The sequence below is a fragment of the Psammomys obesus genome, unplaced genomic scaffold, assembly GCF_907164565.1.
Source record: "Psammomys obesus unplaced genomic scaffold, mPsaObe1.curated_primary_1811, whole genome shotgun sequence".
Taxonomy (NCBI): Eukaryota; Metazoa; Chordata; class Mammalia; order Rodentia; family Muridae; genus Psammomys; species Psammomys obesus.
Window position 1 is genome coordinate 43645097 of NW_026593286.1, and position 17640 is coordinate 43662736.

General features: G+C 38.5%; 1 protein-coding gene across 3 annotated transcripts in view; it reads right to left on the reverse strand.

Annotated features, from left to right (window-relative positions):
* Window positions 1–17640, reverse strand: part of Gulp1 (GULP PTB domain containing engulfment adaptor 1) — a 280339-nt gene that overhangs the window by 224699 nt on the left and 38000 nt on the right. The window lies entirely within an intron of this gene.

The window sequence follows — 17640 nt, forward strand, 5'->3', positions numbered from 1 at the left end:
TCTGGCTGCTCTTGAGAGGACCACGCCTGACCCACCCCAAAAAAGTCACCAATTCCAGGAACAAGACAATAAAAATCCCCTACCCAAGGAATAACCTCAAGAAAAATCTACAAAAATGTGGTTCGACCACTCACCTCTGGCATATTTAACCATCACCCCTAGCAATGGCTAATCAGTGAATACCTGGACTTTACCCGGGTGTTCTTTGAAATAGGTTGAGTAAAACAATTACGGTTTGGCCCTCCAGTCACAATCGGGTTTTATCACTTGATATTTGCTAAATGTCAATTAATCATAGAACTGCTAAGCTGGAATTCCCTGAACCTTGCTGTAACCTCAATAAAAACACCTCTCTCCATGAGCTGGGGCTCTACACTCAAGAACCACTGAGTCAGTGATGGCATGGGCTCAAGCTTGAGCTTGTAATAAAGACCCTACTGTGTCTGCATTGGAATCTACTCCTTGGTGGTCACTGGGGTTCATGAGACTTGGGTATAACACTCTTTCTCCCCAAACCTTGCTCACCCTTCAATGTTCACAGCTTATGCCTGTGAGCACCGCTCTGCCCTGAGCTGTGTACTCTAAACTTAATCCACAGATGCCTTCGGTTTTACCACAGACCACTACATCCTTGGCTGTCCATCACCACACACAACCACATCCTTTATCATCACTGTGTTCTATTTGCTCTACGGCACTGATCACTTACTTTGCTTTCTTCTTTGTTTATTTTTAGCCTAACTGGCCTAAAACATGGTCTGGGGGGGGGGGGAGTGTCTTTCCAATCCTACATGTTGCTGGGCCATTGGTACTTACAATACTGTGTAATACAGTTACCTTTCAAATACAAGTTGTTTAGTGAATGAATCTCTGATGTAGCTAAGTAGGCTCTTTGGGAAACACAGAGAGTGCTACAGTGGTTTCTTTGTGATCACACAGTGAAGCAAAGCTACTCCTTAATTTCCAACCAAGAAATTTGCAAAAAGAAAGATTCAAGACATTTCAGGTAGCTACTTCCTTTTTACTTAATTGGAATAGTTATACATATAGTGGGTACTATGTGACATTTCAATGCAAATTTATCCTATATAATCCTGCAATCAGGTCAAACACCTGATTTGAAGTATTTCTTCAAAACTTATCATTTATCGTGAAGATTTCACAAAATATCTTTCCTTATAGTTTGTTAGTGTGTACTTGCATTGACTGTATTTCTTCTGGTCAATATTCTGGTCAGAGTACTTCACAGTTGTTTCCATTTGGTAGAACATTCATTGACCAAACTTCCCCAATTTTTTCCTCCCTTGTTCCTCCTTTCGGCCTCTAGTAATCAATACAACACTCTCAACTTTTATTAAACTAACTGTTTAGAGTGAGGTCATGTAGCACTTGTCACAGTGTGCATGGATTATTTCACTTAACACAATGATCTCTAGTTCTATCCTGTGTCCTTCCATAAATAACAGAATTTTTTATGGCTGAATAGTAGTCTATAATTCATGTACATTTAATTTGTTCCCATTTTGTGGCTATTGTAAGTAGCATTGCAATAAATATTGGAGTCCACATATTTCTCCAACATACTAATATCATGCCCTTTGGATATATTGGGCATATATATTGGGATGCCTGGATCATGTAAAAATTATAGGCTTAATTTTAATATTCTTTCCATAGCAGCTTTACTTAGAACCAGGATGCTATTCAAAGTTTCTGTTTATCTGTATCCTTACCAGCACTTGAAGTCTTTTTTGCTTGTTTATTTGTTTTTTAAGATATTCATTCTCAGTGTTGCAAAGTAGTAAGGTCACTCTGCCTGTTTGAATTTCCATGATCAGTAATACTGATTTTCATCACTGAACTGTTGGTCATCTATATATATTCCTGTAGGAACTATATACTTATAATAAAAAAGTATTTTATTTTTATCTAATCAAATTTGTTTATTTTTCTTTTGTGTCTAGTTACTTTAATCTTAAAGTTAAGAATACAATATAAAAGGGAAGAGCAAAACAATACTGATTAGAAAAAAACAATGAGCCTCACACATTTCAGAATACCAATCCTGGCCCTAAGTTTCATATAAACCTCATAAGACTGTTAGGAGGATTAACTATGACCTACATATCTAAAGAGTTCATTATAACATGACATGTAGAGATGCTTTATAATTAGAAGCTAATAAAATTATTAATTTATGAACAAAGATATCCATACTTAAGAACACATGCTCTTGACATGACGAAGGATATGTACTTAAAATAATACTATCAGAGTCCTCCTGAAAGAGATGACAATGGCTTTTAATTTCATACAAGTAAAAGTTATGGGAAAACTGCTCTGCAACAGTATGCAGCAGTATTAACCTTAAGCACAGTTCAGTCTCCAACGATTATCTGTATCCTCATCAGCACTTGAAGTCTTTTTCATTTGTTTGTTTGTTGAAATATTCATTCTCACTGTTCATTTGTTATCTTCTAGTGACTTGTTGCCATTTCTTGTCACTAGAAGAAAAGGTCCAAAATAGATTCTTAGTTTCACTTCCTTTATTTTAAAGCTTGTATTAAGTGAAACAGAATCCAATATACCAAGCCACTGAAAATACTTTACTGTTTCATGAGATAAATATACAAAAGTAAAAATCAGCAAAATGTGCATACCCAAGATGCAACAGGATCTCAAAGGGATGATACTCTATCTAAACTACAAGTAAGTAGAAAAAGGTCTTTTCAAGAAATTATTCTGAATATTCTACCTGAAGGATGAAGAGGCAGTGGAGTAACCAGAGTTAAAAAGTGTCAAACATGACCAGAAAGCCATTGCAGATACAGTTAACACAAAATCTACAAAGACCTGGGGCAGAGTTGAAATAAAACTTGCCTATGAAACCCAAAGGTTAAGAAACAGGGTCATAATAGCCCACAAAGGAAGGACACAGAACAGAGGGATGGATCTAAGCTTCTTTGCAATCACTACTCCAGCAAAGACTGACTTCCATTCAATGTTGTGCTCTCTTCCAGAACAGAAAATATCCTTTCATTAGCTGTTATATCACTTCTAGCCAAGCAATAATCTTCAAATTTGTTCCTGAAGTTATATTTTAAGTATGTACACAGGTATATTAAATACATCTTCATTAAAGTCAGGTCCCTCTTCCCTGTTCCATTTCAAATTCTTTTTCTATTAGCAACTTTCCTAAAAGGGATTACCCCCTTACTTTCTCAGTGCTCAGAATGCTTGGTCCCTAATTCCACCAAATAGCGTGTTTCACATCCTCCTGTATAACAACAGCACTTTCTAAATTACTTTTGTTACAATCTTAACAAATTGTCTTTTGATACCTTTCTTTCTTGCTAAGTTTCTAAAAAGAAGAGTTTCACCGTTGTATCCTGTACATGACCTTCATCCCCTTCCCCCATGAACATTTTTTTAAAGCTTTAAAATTGGAGAAAAGTTGAAAATCCAGCAAACCATTCCCTGAGGAATCTGCCAAATTCAGGTTTAGATGCAGCTAGTCTAGGCTTCAGTGTTCTAGATCCCTAGCAATTTAGGCCAGTTCTAATCATGTGTGAAACTCAGACACACAGGACAAAAGTCTCAATCCTACTTAAAAGAATTATTCAGGAAACTTTTCTGTATTTATCTTAGGTTCCAGTGACTGGGTACTTCTCTCACTACCCACCCCCAAATTCTTATCTAATTTATATGACAGATCCAGGCATCTATACTTCATAAAAGCTTTTCTGGTACTGTTGGGGTAATCACCTTGTGCAGTCTTAAAGGTTGTCTTTGTATTATTCAAGTGCTGATTTCTGTACCAGCAGAGAATTATTTGAGACCAGGCCAGAATGTGCCATTGTTGTTTAGATGAAGCATCACCTGACTCTGTAAACATTCTGTAAACATTCTTCTCCATTCGCATTCTGATTGGTTTAGTAAAGAGCTGAATGGCCTGGAGCAATGGAGGAGAGCACAGGCAAAACTTCCAGGGCAGAGATAGAAACCCCAAGAAAGAATCAGGCATGGGAGTTTCACCAGCCAGATATGGAGGATGAAACAGGTGTCACACTTGTTTCAGAGGAGAGTTAAGGAGCCATGTGGTAAAATGTAGATTAGTATAAAGAGGTTAATTTAAGTTGTACTAGTTAGTTGAGAATAAGCCTACGCTAAGGCCAACCTCTCATATTACCAAAATGTCCCCGTGCCATTATTTGGGTATCTGGTGAGTGGAGAAGGTAATAAGGTACCTTCAGCGTATAGCATGAGTTGAAGCCACTTGTCCTAAGACAATGGCCACTTCTAACTCATAGGCCCTCCATTTCCTCCAAACAGGACAAGTAACAGGTGTCTAGTATGCTACTGAGACAATGAAATAGTCAAACAAAAATACTGATTCTGTGCCTACTTAAAATGTAAATTAACTCCTAAATCCATCCTGACAGGCATGAGGACAAATTAATGCCAATTTCTTCTCAACGGCTTTTTAGAGCATTCTTCCTATGCTGTCCTTCTAGGACTAGACTGCTCTCCAATTCCTAACCATCATGGGAACATTTAAAAGGGGCAAAAAGTTCAGTGTTGGGGTGAAGTCATTACAGAAATAGCCAAGTCTTTACAGGGTGTGATCTAAGCATCCTGTGATTAATTCAGCAGACCCTGAAGCTGAGCCTGGAGCACAGGGAGTCCCCAGTCTGTGTGGGACAGAAACAGCTTTGTATCTGGACAGTCCGAAGTGTCACTAGTTGAGCCTAAGCTGCTTATTTCAGAACAATGAGTGATCACATCTGAGTAACAGCTGGACTCAAGAGAGAGCTCTAAGAATCAGCTGGTTTTAAAGTGCTACTCGTAGGACTGAGAACAAAGCCACCAACAAGACTGAGACAGTGGTTGTATTGTCATTAAAATTCAAGCAAGAGGAAACCAGACATTACAGAACAATATAACTCAGACATCAGCCTCCAACACACAAAAATTCATCCACCCCAAGGAGTTCAGTCTGCTTTTAACTTAGAAAATGAAGGCCAAAGATCAAGGCAAGTTCTCTGAATAATTAGAAAAAGTAGAGTTTACATATAAAAGATACCAAACTGAATTACTGCTTCCCCTGAATTAGAAAAGAAGACAAAGAAAACTAATTCTGTCCCCTTCTAAACCAATTAGCCTTTTGGCATCTTTGCCCAAAATCCTGTCACCAGCTTGAGCACTAGAGTTCTGACCCCTTGACAGGTCTGGCCTCTACAGTCACAGTGTAAGGACACTGCTCCGCTAGCCTCGTAGGCTCCACACTACCTCCTCCCATCTACGTCCTGTGATATTCCCACATGACAGGACTGAAGTTACCTAAATCCCCAAATTTGTTAAAATAGTGCATAAAATGCTCCACGGTTGGAGCATTTCAATAGTGGAATTGTATTACATAACGTGTTGATGGTACTGTTGTTATGTTTTTGTTTTTGATACGGGATGTCATTGAATAGCCCTGCCTAGTTTAGAACTCGCTGTGTAAACCAGGCTGCTCTTGAACTTATAGAGACCCACCTTCTTCTGCTTCCTAAGGGCTAAAATTAAAGGCATGGCCACGATAACAGCTACACAAACCACTTTATACTGACTTTTCCGTGCCACAAGTTGGTGGTAAATTATCATAAAATTCTTCATTCATTAATGATGTGACATGTTTGCTAAAATATACATTGCAAGTGCTCCCTGTACAATCATGAGAACCTGAATATGATCTCCAGAAGGAGCACATGGTGCATTATTGTAACCCCAACAATAGGCAAGGCACATAAATCTCTGGGGTTCCCTGGTCACCCGGACTAGATTAACTGATAAGGCCCTAGCCGATGAAGACAGGATCTCAAGAAACAAAGCAGAAGCCCGGAGAGGAGAAGCAGTCCAGTAATTCCAGCACTCAGGGAGGAAAAAGAAGGCGGATTGAGGCCAGCCTGAGGCCAGCCTGACCTACAAAATAAGTCTAGGACAGCCAAGGTTACACAGAGAAACCTGTTTTAAAAAACAAACAAAAGAAGGAGGAGGAGGAGGAGGAGGAGGAGGAGGAGGAGGAGGAAGTGGAGGAAGAAGAGGAAGAGGAAAGGAAGGAAGAAGGAAGGAAGGAAGAAGGAAAGAAAGAAAGGAGCAAAGATAAAGTCAACTTCTGACCGTCTCCTCATGTGTGTGAATGCACTTGAGCACGTGTGCATGCACACACACACACACACACACACACACACACACACAGATATGTGCATTGTTGGGGTCCGTCCCTGCCCCAGTAAAAATAACTCTGGAATAGGGAGTCCTACAGCATTATTCATAACCCTCCAAGTGACCCTTACATAAAGTAAGAGCCACAAAACCGCAGAAATGTTTGCAAATCTTTATGGTAGAATGGCCCAAAAGTGAGGTTTTTAAAATATATTTGTTTTAGCTGGACAAAAGAAAGGCAAAGGGCTACCATCCCAGCTAAGGAGCTGCTGGCCCTCTGCAAATAGATTTTGATAACTACTCTCAAGGATGTGGTGTGCATTCTCTGTATCAGGGCAGAAGTTGAAAGACCTTATTTCCACAGGCTAGTTAAACTATGAGACTCCCAGACTGTATAATTAAGGAGTCTTCAGACTAACATATGCTTCAGAGACAAAAGGAAGAGCAGAGCTACCTGGGAAGGTCCTTGTTAGGGTAGAATGAGAGGTGGACCCTGACTCCCCAGGCATCCCTGGAATTCCTGCTGTGACAAGTCTGATGACAACAGAGGGCCTGTGAGACTGTTTACAACCCAAAAGTCCAATTTAATTTTTCATTTAAAAAACATGATTAAATCTAGTGAAGTTTTACTCCAAATCCCATGCTGGTTAGTGACAAATAACTCTTCTGGACTTCTACCAGTGAACACCAAGTCTAGCAGTTTGGATGATAAAGATTTTATTATTACAAATTATCTTTTATTCAAAATCCTAGAAAGTTAAGAGAACTCACAGATGGTCCAAGTATTTGAAAATTTATACATATAAATATACCATACTGTAAACAAATGGCTTAAAATAATTACATTTTTTTAAAAGATTGTCATTTAGAAGACAGCTGCAATAATGTTCCTTATGTTCTTGCCTCAGAGTTATAATTTAATTCTGCTTGGCAAGAAAAGCAGTGATTACAGTGATTCCCAGAACCTAAATAAAACGCCTTCTCAAAGACAGTATTTTCAAACAGATTTTTTTATATTCACACTATCTATGATTTTCCAAAGACATGCCAATATTTTTACAGATAGGCACATACTCAAGTATGAGTGTGTGTGTTGTATATACACATGTGAATGTTTTTGAAGGTTGATTAAATTGACCCAACTAACCATATTTTTACAGTAAAAATTACAACACCATCTAAAGCGTTTGGTAATCAAAAACCTAAGGAATTTCAATAATTCTTAAATATCATCTATTTATTGATGACACCTAATTTATTTCTCCATCATAGACATTTCTCATGAATTCCCAACTCAAAACACGAGATTTAAAGAATGTTAAGAGGACCAATATCAAATCACCATACTTCCTTAAGATCCTCCTCCAAAAGTGGCCCTCATAACATAAAAGACAAGCCTACCCATTTGGGTGCTAAACTTGGCATCATTCCAGCTTCTTCACTTAGCATGTTATATCCATCAGAAGACTCTCCTCAGTTTGCCAAAATGCATCATCCTTCCTCACTCTCTCTATGAGCACCATCGCCTTCAGCAGCCTCCCATTTCCACCTCTGTTGCCATATAGAATAATCTCCAAGCAGTAGATATAATTCATGAGTAAGGTATTAGAATCATCCAGTCTGACAGTGGCTATCAACTCTCTCTGCGATCTTCCCATATCATTCTTCTAGAACAGTCTAAAATTCCAACCCCTACCCAACTTATTTCATTCCAGCTCCCACCTAGCCCACACTACTATTCATCCAACATTCTACGAAAAGAGTTATTATTCCTTCTTGCAGAAAAAGATTCCTTTCCATAACTCTGAATTACGTTTTCTTTACTTCATTTTTTGTCACTAACAATGCCAAGGCCTCTTATGAACATAGCAACACCAGCACCTGTAATAGTCAACATCTTGGCAAATAGGTGCCACACTAAAATTGAGATAATTGGTGAAGAGAGTAATGAAGATTATTGACAGGGAAGTAGGAATAATTTAAAAAGAGGAAATGCCGTCCTTGGGAAAGTAATATCAAAACTATTGCCAGCACCAGTCCTACCAGGGCATGATGAAAAGAAGATAATAGGAGCTAAAACAAGATTTGTAGTAAAGAAGGCTGCCTTGAGAAAAGTGCTGGAAACTGGAAGAGGGCAGTCATGAGCTGAAGTAACTGCTAAAGAAACTGAACTCACACTTCTGCCTGCCTCAGATCTCTTCCCAGGAGACCTATTAAGACAAAGCTCACTGGTTTGCCTGCCAGCAGAGAAAACAGAATGTTCAAGACTGGTGGACATATCGGGGAGAGAAGATCTCAGCATTTCTAGTCCTCTTGGCTAATGCATTTCTTTCCAGTTACAGACATCACTGTCTGATCTCTTAGTCATGGTTGTTTTTTTGTTTTTGTTTTTTTCCTTCATTAAAATGTTAATATCCAGAGAGCAAAGACTTTTGCTACATGTTTTTAGGGTCTCCCTAACATTTAACATATCTGGACCTGGCACATATCTGGCATGTAAATATCATGTACTGAATGAGCCAATGTAGATGGAATGAAAATTTCCTTATGAATAAGATTTTAAGTACAATATATAACAATACTAACTTAACTCCTGTGGCTTTAGGAAAGACAGAAGATAATTATGAGCTGATTCATGGTCTTTGATGTACAGCATAGATGTCTCTGGTTTTGTTTAAAAACTGGGGGGAAAGACAGTAATGCATACGCTAAAGTCCAAGTGGCAGGAGTATACTAAATATTTTACTATCTACCCCACCTACCTACTTTTACTATGAGTAAATTAACCAAGGCCTTTCATGGAACACTTCGTGCCTGGAGCAATGAGTTCACTAAAGACAAGAACAATGAAGAAGGGACATTAGTGGAAGTGCTAATTTCTTTGTTTCCTTATTTGCTTGCTCATTTTGCATGGCAATCACAAAAGCACTGTGTCTTCTCAGACTCCCTAAAGCTGATGCAATTAAAAGATAAAACAATGAGGGGGAAATATCAAATATGTGTTTTACTTGGGCAAACTGATAAATTAACATTAGTGAAGAATCTATTATCAAGTAATTTGCTGGTTGTAATTGTAATCAGGTAACAATGTAAAGAAAACAAACAAGCAAACAAATAAAACCTCTAGAGTTGTATTAGAGAAATGGGTCTTTCATGCCATTTCTAGTTCCATATTAAAAAAAAAAAAAAAATCTCAGTCACTCTGGTGCCTGCCTGCCTACCTTCATTATATTGAATGGGAAGAGTATGAACCAGGCAGAGAGACAAAATCGGCAGACTGAGTAATAATGTCAGAGCTTTGAAACTAACACTACCCTAACCCTAGGAACTCTACACACCATGGAAGCAGCCTTTTCTAGTTCTTTCATCCAATGACATACATTTTTCCAATGAAAGAAAATTTGTCCAATTTATAAAATTATTAACACAACCCCTGAAAATGATGTCCTGATTCCTAGGGGGAAAAATGTGTTTAGAATAGGGACCTCATTCTGTACACCTCCCATTCAGGGTCAGATTCAGTACAATGAACTTTGAAGTTTATGCAATGGGCATAAAGGAGATTTGAGAAATAAATATTAGTGCTGGGAATCTGGCTAAGTAGTGGAGGGCTTTCTTTCCTTCTTTCATCCTAAGTAGACTCAATCTCCAGCACACACACAAAAAAAAAGGCAAAGGTAAAGGCTCTGCCCTGCAGACTATCAAAGCAGATGCTGAGACTTATGAGCAACTGATGGGCAGAGTGCAGGGAATCTTATGAAAGAAGTGGGAAATAATAAGATCTGGAGAGGACAGGAACTCCACAAAGAGAGCAACAGAACCAAAAAAATCTGAGCACAAGGGTCTTTCCTGAGACTCATACTCCAACCAAGTACCATGGAGATAACCTAGAACCCCTGCACAGATGTAGCCCATGGCAGTTCAGTGTCCAACTGCGTTCCATAGTAATGGGAACAGGGACTGTCTCTGACATGAACTGATTGGCCTGCTCTTGGATCACTCCTCCTGAGGGGGGAGCAACCTTACCAGGCCACAGAAGATGACAATGCAGCCACTCCTGATGAGATCTGATAGACTAGGATCAGAAGAAAAGAGAGGAAGGCCTCCCCTATCAGTGGACTTGGGGAGGGGCATGTGTGAAGAAGGGGGAGGGAAGATGGGATTGGGAGGGGAGGAGGGAGAAGTTTATGGGGGATACAAAGTGAATAAAGTGTAATTAAGAAAAATTAAAATAAAAAATATTGAAAAAAAGAAAGGCAGAGGCAGGAGGGAATCATTGACTGCTAAATACAATAAACTTAAATAATTTATCATATATGCTTCTTTTCCTTCTGTAATTCTGGTCATCCTCTCTTAGGAGGGTAATGTTTCATCCCTGCTCTGATCCTCCCGACTGAGCGAGCCCTATTTCTACATCGACATCTCTCTGGAGGCAAAGGCTCCCTTGGAAACAACAGCAGCAGTGGGAGGTTTCTAGGGGAAAGTAGAACAAGGGGTTATTAGTGCAGTAACCGCATAGAACTGCTGATAGGTGATAGTTTTTCGCTTCTAAAACTAATGTTTCAGGTGACTCACACTACAATTAGGAACTAAATCCATACATAATAAATGTCCCTGTAACTGAACTGAACATCCTGTTAGCCATATTCCAAGGCTGTCCACAGAAGTGTGACAACACCTTGGAATGTGGGATGCATTATAGGGGGCAGACACACAAAGAGTCCACAACATCCTACCTGAAAACGTGCACAGAATCATGGGAATTACGCAAAGATTTTGGACAGAACCTGGGAAACATGAAAGTCTAAAGCTGGAAGATCATAGTTCTGTCACCAAAGTTCCAATGTGCAAACAGTTTCAAGGACACTTGTTAAATAATTCAGGAAAACAAACACAACTCTCTTTTCCTTGCAAGAAACAGCTATTACATGTCACTAAGCAAGAGTTCCCAAGTTACAGGCACCAGCAAAGCAGGGCCTGTTTCATCTGTTTTTTTGGATTCAAACATTCCTATCCAAAATGAGGGAAATGACTGCGACACAAAGAGTGCTTTATTGACACAGGAATGGCATCTCTCTGTGGGTCCCTGGGGGATTCATCAGTTGCACTGTGTACACTAGGCATCTTGTTCTCATGTGAGTACTTGCAAAACACAGAGCCCTGTGATAAAAATGGTCTCAGTCCAAAATGTAAACTTACGTTTTATCTAGAATCTGACACCAGCCTATTTGTTAAATGGCCCTACAATAAAATACCTCTCTGGCAATGTGGTTCTTAAACCTGACAATAAAGACCACACAGAGAAGTTAGAGACCTCAACGTGTTTCCACTAGCGTCTTGTTTTATTTTCTCTGCCTTTCCAGATAAGCCTCTGCAGAGCCGACCAAAGCTGCACAAAGGCAGACTGCTGATTCGCTGAGTCAGCAGCCAGGACAGAAGGGCTGAGTCACACCATGGCCACCTTCTGTTCAGTCATCAGCAGAAAGCACAGCGTCCACCCTAACAGCTAACGGGTGGCGTTGTAAGCTGAAGCCAGCAAATAGGAAAGGGAACATATTCCAGAAGGTCACTAGCATCTGGCTTCTTGGCAATAATTCTGAACTCTGCTCCAGTAAGAGAAGAAATAAAACTGCGTTTAGTATTCACCCCATTTGTATTCCTAAAGGTATCCAAAATCACCTTGGACTCAGATGACCAGCACATCACCTATACTGAAGCTCAGTTGAGCACTAACATCCATGCAAATAATAAACAACAATAATAAAACTTTTACTTATCGGGGGGCTATTACACATATGTCAGTGAGCCTTGTCAATCAGATGTCTTAATTACCTCATGAACTGAAAAGGCAAACAATTTTAAACATTTTCATGTCATGTATTTTATCTTTAAAACAAAGATAATTTTACTTACTTTTTCAGGATTTTGGTGAAAATTGAAAATGAGCCTCCAGTAGTAGATATGTGAAATCATAAAACACACATGTCATAAACACCTGACTAGATTCTTAAAGCTCAATTAGATTTTACAGTTGTAGAATTGTAATTACAGTTGTATTCAACACAGACAACAAAGGTGCAGAAAGCCACAAACTCATCTAGCACCCTGCCTTGTAGATTCCACAAACTCAAGTAATGAGCTAAAAGAAACTGAGCAAAGACAGAGCAGGGCACTTCATCACTGAAATAAGTCAGTATGTCTGTTTCCAATACACCAGGAAACAACTGAAAAAACAAATGGTCCTTCTGGAAATATACTGAAGACACATTTTAAGAGAATTACTTTGTCCTGTCATCTGGAACAATACATACAAGAACAATGAAAGGAGCAGAAAACAAAATGTCAGTCTAGACAGGCAGAAACCAAGGACCCACAGCAAATATAACCTAAAACATGCTTACTTTACTGAGCTAAGCTCAGGAAATAAATTTCAAACTTAAAATCTATCTTCACCATGAAGCATATGTCTGTTTGGAAAGTGTGAGTTTCCATAGTGTTTCTGTGACAATAGACACTTATCTTTGCAGAGTTATTTGTAGAGTCTGCATAAGCTACCTTGCCAGCATAGAGAAAATATCTCAAAGACAGAGTGGAGGGCCAATTGCTATACTGGCAGGATAGCTTATAACATTATATTATATTATATATTTATATTATATTATATTATATTATATTATATTATATTATATTATATTATATTAGTTATACAGGTAGTACTCACCTGTAATATAGCTGTTTAATTGATACCTGGGGGAACTTCTTGGTTCTACAGTTATCTTTGAGTCACCCATACTCCTTCAAACAATCCCAATAAACCCTTTGGTTCATGTAGTTAAACTGAATTGTTTGGTCTGTTAGTCGCCTCACTATCTGGGATGAATAGATATATATTTTTAATGTGTGCCTCATGCTCATGGTATTCAAAAGAGGGCATTAGATGTTCTGGATATGGAGTTATTGGTGGCTCGGAGCCACCACGTGGGTGGTAGAAACTGAGCCGTAGTCCTTTGCAAGAATAATAAGGTTTCTTAACCACTGAGCCACCTTCCCTGCCCATGGATGCATCATTTAATCTCTCCAGAAAAAGTCACCCAGATGCTGTGGGCTCCAGTTAAGAGAAAAAAGAAAATAAGGAGTAAGAAAGAAAAACAGAGGAAGAAGTAAGAAAAGGAGGTAGTGGTTCCTGCCAGCATGTTGACACAACTCTCTCTGTATGATGTATTAAATTTTTGTTATCTTCAGTGACAGAGTTTTTCAGAATGCACAACAACTACCCCCCAGGAAAGGCTTTTAACTTCCCACACCACTGTGCTCATCAACTGAACATCTTAATTGCCTGTCAAAATTAATTGCCTGTAGAAGACTACTAAGAAAAGAAAGCATGACCCTCCTCAAACAAAGCATTGTCTTTTTTTCCTAGTCACTCCAATTGGTACCATGAACATTCATGCGTGGAATATGGATGATTTCACATTGATCACGATTTTTGGAATCTCCATTTATGGTTATCTTCTCATTCCAACCTACTATGAAACAGTCACTGAACAGGCACAGTGGAGTCTCACAGGTTTGTAGTACCCTGTCTCACTTAGCAGAAGTCACTCAAAGAACAGAAGATTGTTCCACTGCTGGGACTATTTTAATATAGGGTGCACTCTATGTACTTTGTCATTATATCTAGTATGCTTCCTGGCTCTCTTCTGCTCACTAACCCTCTATTGCTATACATAAAATCATTAGAAATCCCATGGGTATCTGAGGAAAGCTTCCTCTACACATTACTCAACACATCAAGATCCCAAGGTGGTCAGAGCAGACAACGCCTTACTAATGAAAGAAAGAAAAAAGAAAAAGAACCCTGCTGGTCAATTATATATTTATTACTAGTAATTGCTTATGCAGCTTGATCAGCTGAAGGAAACAATCGTGACTCATCCATCTTGTAACAACTGTTTTGGAATGCCCCATATTCTTATAGCTTAACAAAGATGCAGATACTGGTCATGAACTCCACTCGTCACAGAGACGATCCAACATGAGAGAGAAGACAATGTGAACTGGCCAAGTTTGATTTTACACTAGATCTTCAAGAGGGTTTTGTTTATTTTAAAACACATCATGTTTTGAGTTAGGAATTGAGATAGGAATGGAGATAGATGGGTGGGGTCATATGATTCAGTCTTTCTCTTGGATCACATAGTTTAAATGCCTTAGGCAGCTCTCTCTATTCTTTGGTTTAGTTATTTGAAAAAGAGAAAGAGGAACACTAATGGCTCACTGGGTCAGAATATGAACTGCTGGTTTCAGAAGTTGATGGATCTTTGTGCCCAGAGAGGTAACTACTTTACTGCTCCAATTCTATTACTTGTCAATGTTGTGGCTATGGCATGTCACTTATGCTTCCTAACTGTTAATGTTCTCAGCTGAAATATATCAACAGTCTACCCATGGAGTTTATTTGGAGGTCAAAAGCTCCATGATACTAAAAATTCTTTGTGAGCTCTGTATCATCGGTAGGCTTCTTCCACTCAGAATAGTGACCCACCATCAGTCCAAGGTAATGAACAAAACACCACTGCCTTCTTGACTCCTGTGCTTGTACCAAAGTCCCTAGTTCATAAGCAGCACTATCAACTAGCCTTCAGATACTTTGGTTCTCCCAGTCTCCCTGAAGGTATTTTGAAAACAAAGGTCCTTCTAATGCCAAGGAGCCTTCTCTGCAGTTGCTATTGAAGCCCTTTGACTTCAACTTCCCTCCTGTTTTCACAATGTAAACAAAGGAACAAAAGTTTTTGCCCAACAGTCTAGAACATAGATGCTGTGTTTACTGCAATTGTTTGTGGTCTTAAAACTAATTAAAACTAGGGCTAGAGAGATGGCTCAGAGGTTAAGAGTACTGGCTGTTCTTCTGAAGGTCCTGAGTTCAATTCCTAGCAACCACATGGTGGCTCACACTACCTATAGTGAGATCTGGTGCCCTCTGCTGGTGTGTGTCAGAATACTATATAAATGATAAACAAATCTTAAAAAAAATAATTAAAACTAAATTTCCAAGTTGACAGGGTTGCTACTGAGAGGTCCAATGATTCAATGCCTCTGTAGAAGAAGCAGGTTGAAGGAGTAATCTTTTCTAATTTAGGGGTTTGCAAATTTGGCCATAGGTGTCTGATTCTACAGAGACTGATATTAAAGTTGTCAGTAGATGATGTGAAGCCAGCAAATAACAATGGAGAAATATAGGCAGATTCCAACAGCAGAGACATGACTGAATGGAATGCTGCTTTCAGAATTTATCTGTTATACCTACTCTTTTGGAGACTGAGGAATGGGTGAATGAGATCAGAAAGCAAAAAGAGAAGATATATTGTTATAACACATTAATAACATAATTATGACATAAAGAGATATTTAAGTATCTACACTGAGGTTTTGCAAAGTACATATTAATCAAAACATCTGTATCTATTAGTTCTGTATTGACTTCCACACTTGCCATTGAGTTCAGTAGAATAAAAATGAACCTACTCCTCAAATGAAGTCATATTTTAAATGTCCAAAGTAATCAAACAGAGGCTCTATATTTACTCTATTCAGTGTCGTAGAGACATTTAGAGAGGAAACAAAAATTATTGTAGTCATTTTACAAGACCTTGGAATATTATTTTTCTTAAAAAGAGAACATTGAAAATTTTGCTGACACTTTCTACTCTCACCAAATAATTATTGTTCGAGGATTAAGTTTCAGAATGTTCTCAGAACAATGATTTAAAGGTATGAGGAGCTCGTATATAAATTTAATTAATGGCATTGGAATCTGGTAATTTACTCACTTAGCTCTGAGTAGATGCAAAAACTGCGCACAGAGTAATCCCAGACTCCTGTGCATGGGCAGCATGGAGCCCCAGACTGCTGCCACTATTCTGACCCTAGGATTTTGTCAGTGTTCCTTCTGCCCACGTTCAAGCCATTAACCCTCAAGACTGAGCTTCAGATAAATGCAGCTAGTACTAAACACTTTTCTATGCATGTTAGCTCTTCCACCAAAGAAACAAGAAAAGTAGAAAAGCAACTTACTCTTTTCAAGAGCCTAATTATATGGCTTCATTAATTGAGTTAGTAAACCATTGTGCACATTCTTTTTGCAAACATACTAGGCTGAAGGCTTTTGTACCATATAGTGATGTTATGTATAGAAGAGTTTTCACAAATAAACAAATAAAAATGAGAAACTGAAATGCCCTGTATCTATTGCTATGCCATATCAACTTCCTTAATTCAAAACTAGAAATTGTCATTAATATTCAGAAATAACCACAGCTGGCTCTAAATAACTGCTATAAGTGAGCTCATAAAGGCCTGAAAGACAGGCAAACATCCTCTTTTCCAAAAGTGTAAATGTACATGTAGATGTAAAGTCATCTTTAACTGCTCTTGCAATGAATGGTGCATTTCACATTCCATTCCTACACATAAACTCCTTCACTGTGTCTGTATCCTTGTGTGTGTGTGTGGGGGGGGGTGTTAATAAGGAAGTTATTTCTCCTTGGGTGGCAAAAACATTGAGATTCTTCAGGATACTGTAAATAGCATTCCTCCACAAATAAGCCTTATTTGTTCTTTGAAGTCTTAGTTATTGCCAGCATACAACTTTGAATGCAAGAAATGGAGTACTTAAAATATAAAATAATTTATAAACAAGACAGTCTCTACCTAAAGCAGATATAAGAAATGGATCAGAAACTTAACACACCTGACTTTTTAACACAAGTCTTTCCTATATACTAAGATTATAATCTAATCATAAAAAGAAAAACAAAATAAATAAAACCACAAGAAATGCAGTGGCATTTCTGGAAGAAGAAGGCTATGCACTCATTTGCAAAGAATTCAAAGAGAGCCCAAGATGCTTACAGGGAGAAGACAAAATGCCTACTGAACCTTGAAGGGAGTGGAGCAGTTCATAGACAAATGGATTTATATTCATTTTGGGGAAACTTAATAAAAAAAGAAGTGAGGATTGCAAAAGGAAAGAGAAAACTTCAGAAGCTCACATGATGTTAAGTTTGTGTAGAGCACAGGAGTAATGAATACAAGGACAGGGCAGAAGGTAGAGAAAATAGAATAGACATAAAGAGGCATTGATAAAAGGCAGGATTCTGGAGGCTTTTGTCCACCATGAAACACTATCAGAGTGGTAATGAATGAGAGTGAGAGAACAGCAAAATCTGAGAGGAAAGTTAAGCAACCAGGCAAGAGGTACTGAAGGCCAAAGCTGGGGTCAGCAAAGGAGTGGGAATTGAAACTGGCTAGTTCCGATGTTCCTCGGCCATAAAGTCTACAATTTAAAATAAATATGACCTTTATTACAGCCAAATGAGACGGCACACGAAACTTCAATTTCCAAGAGAAACCTCCATCAAACAGCTGAAGTAA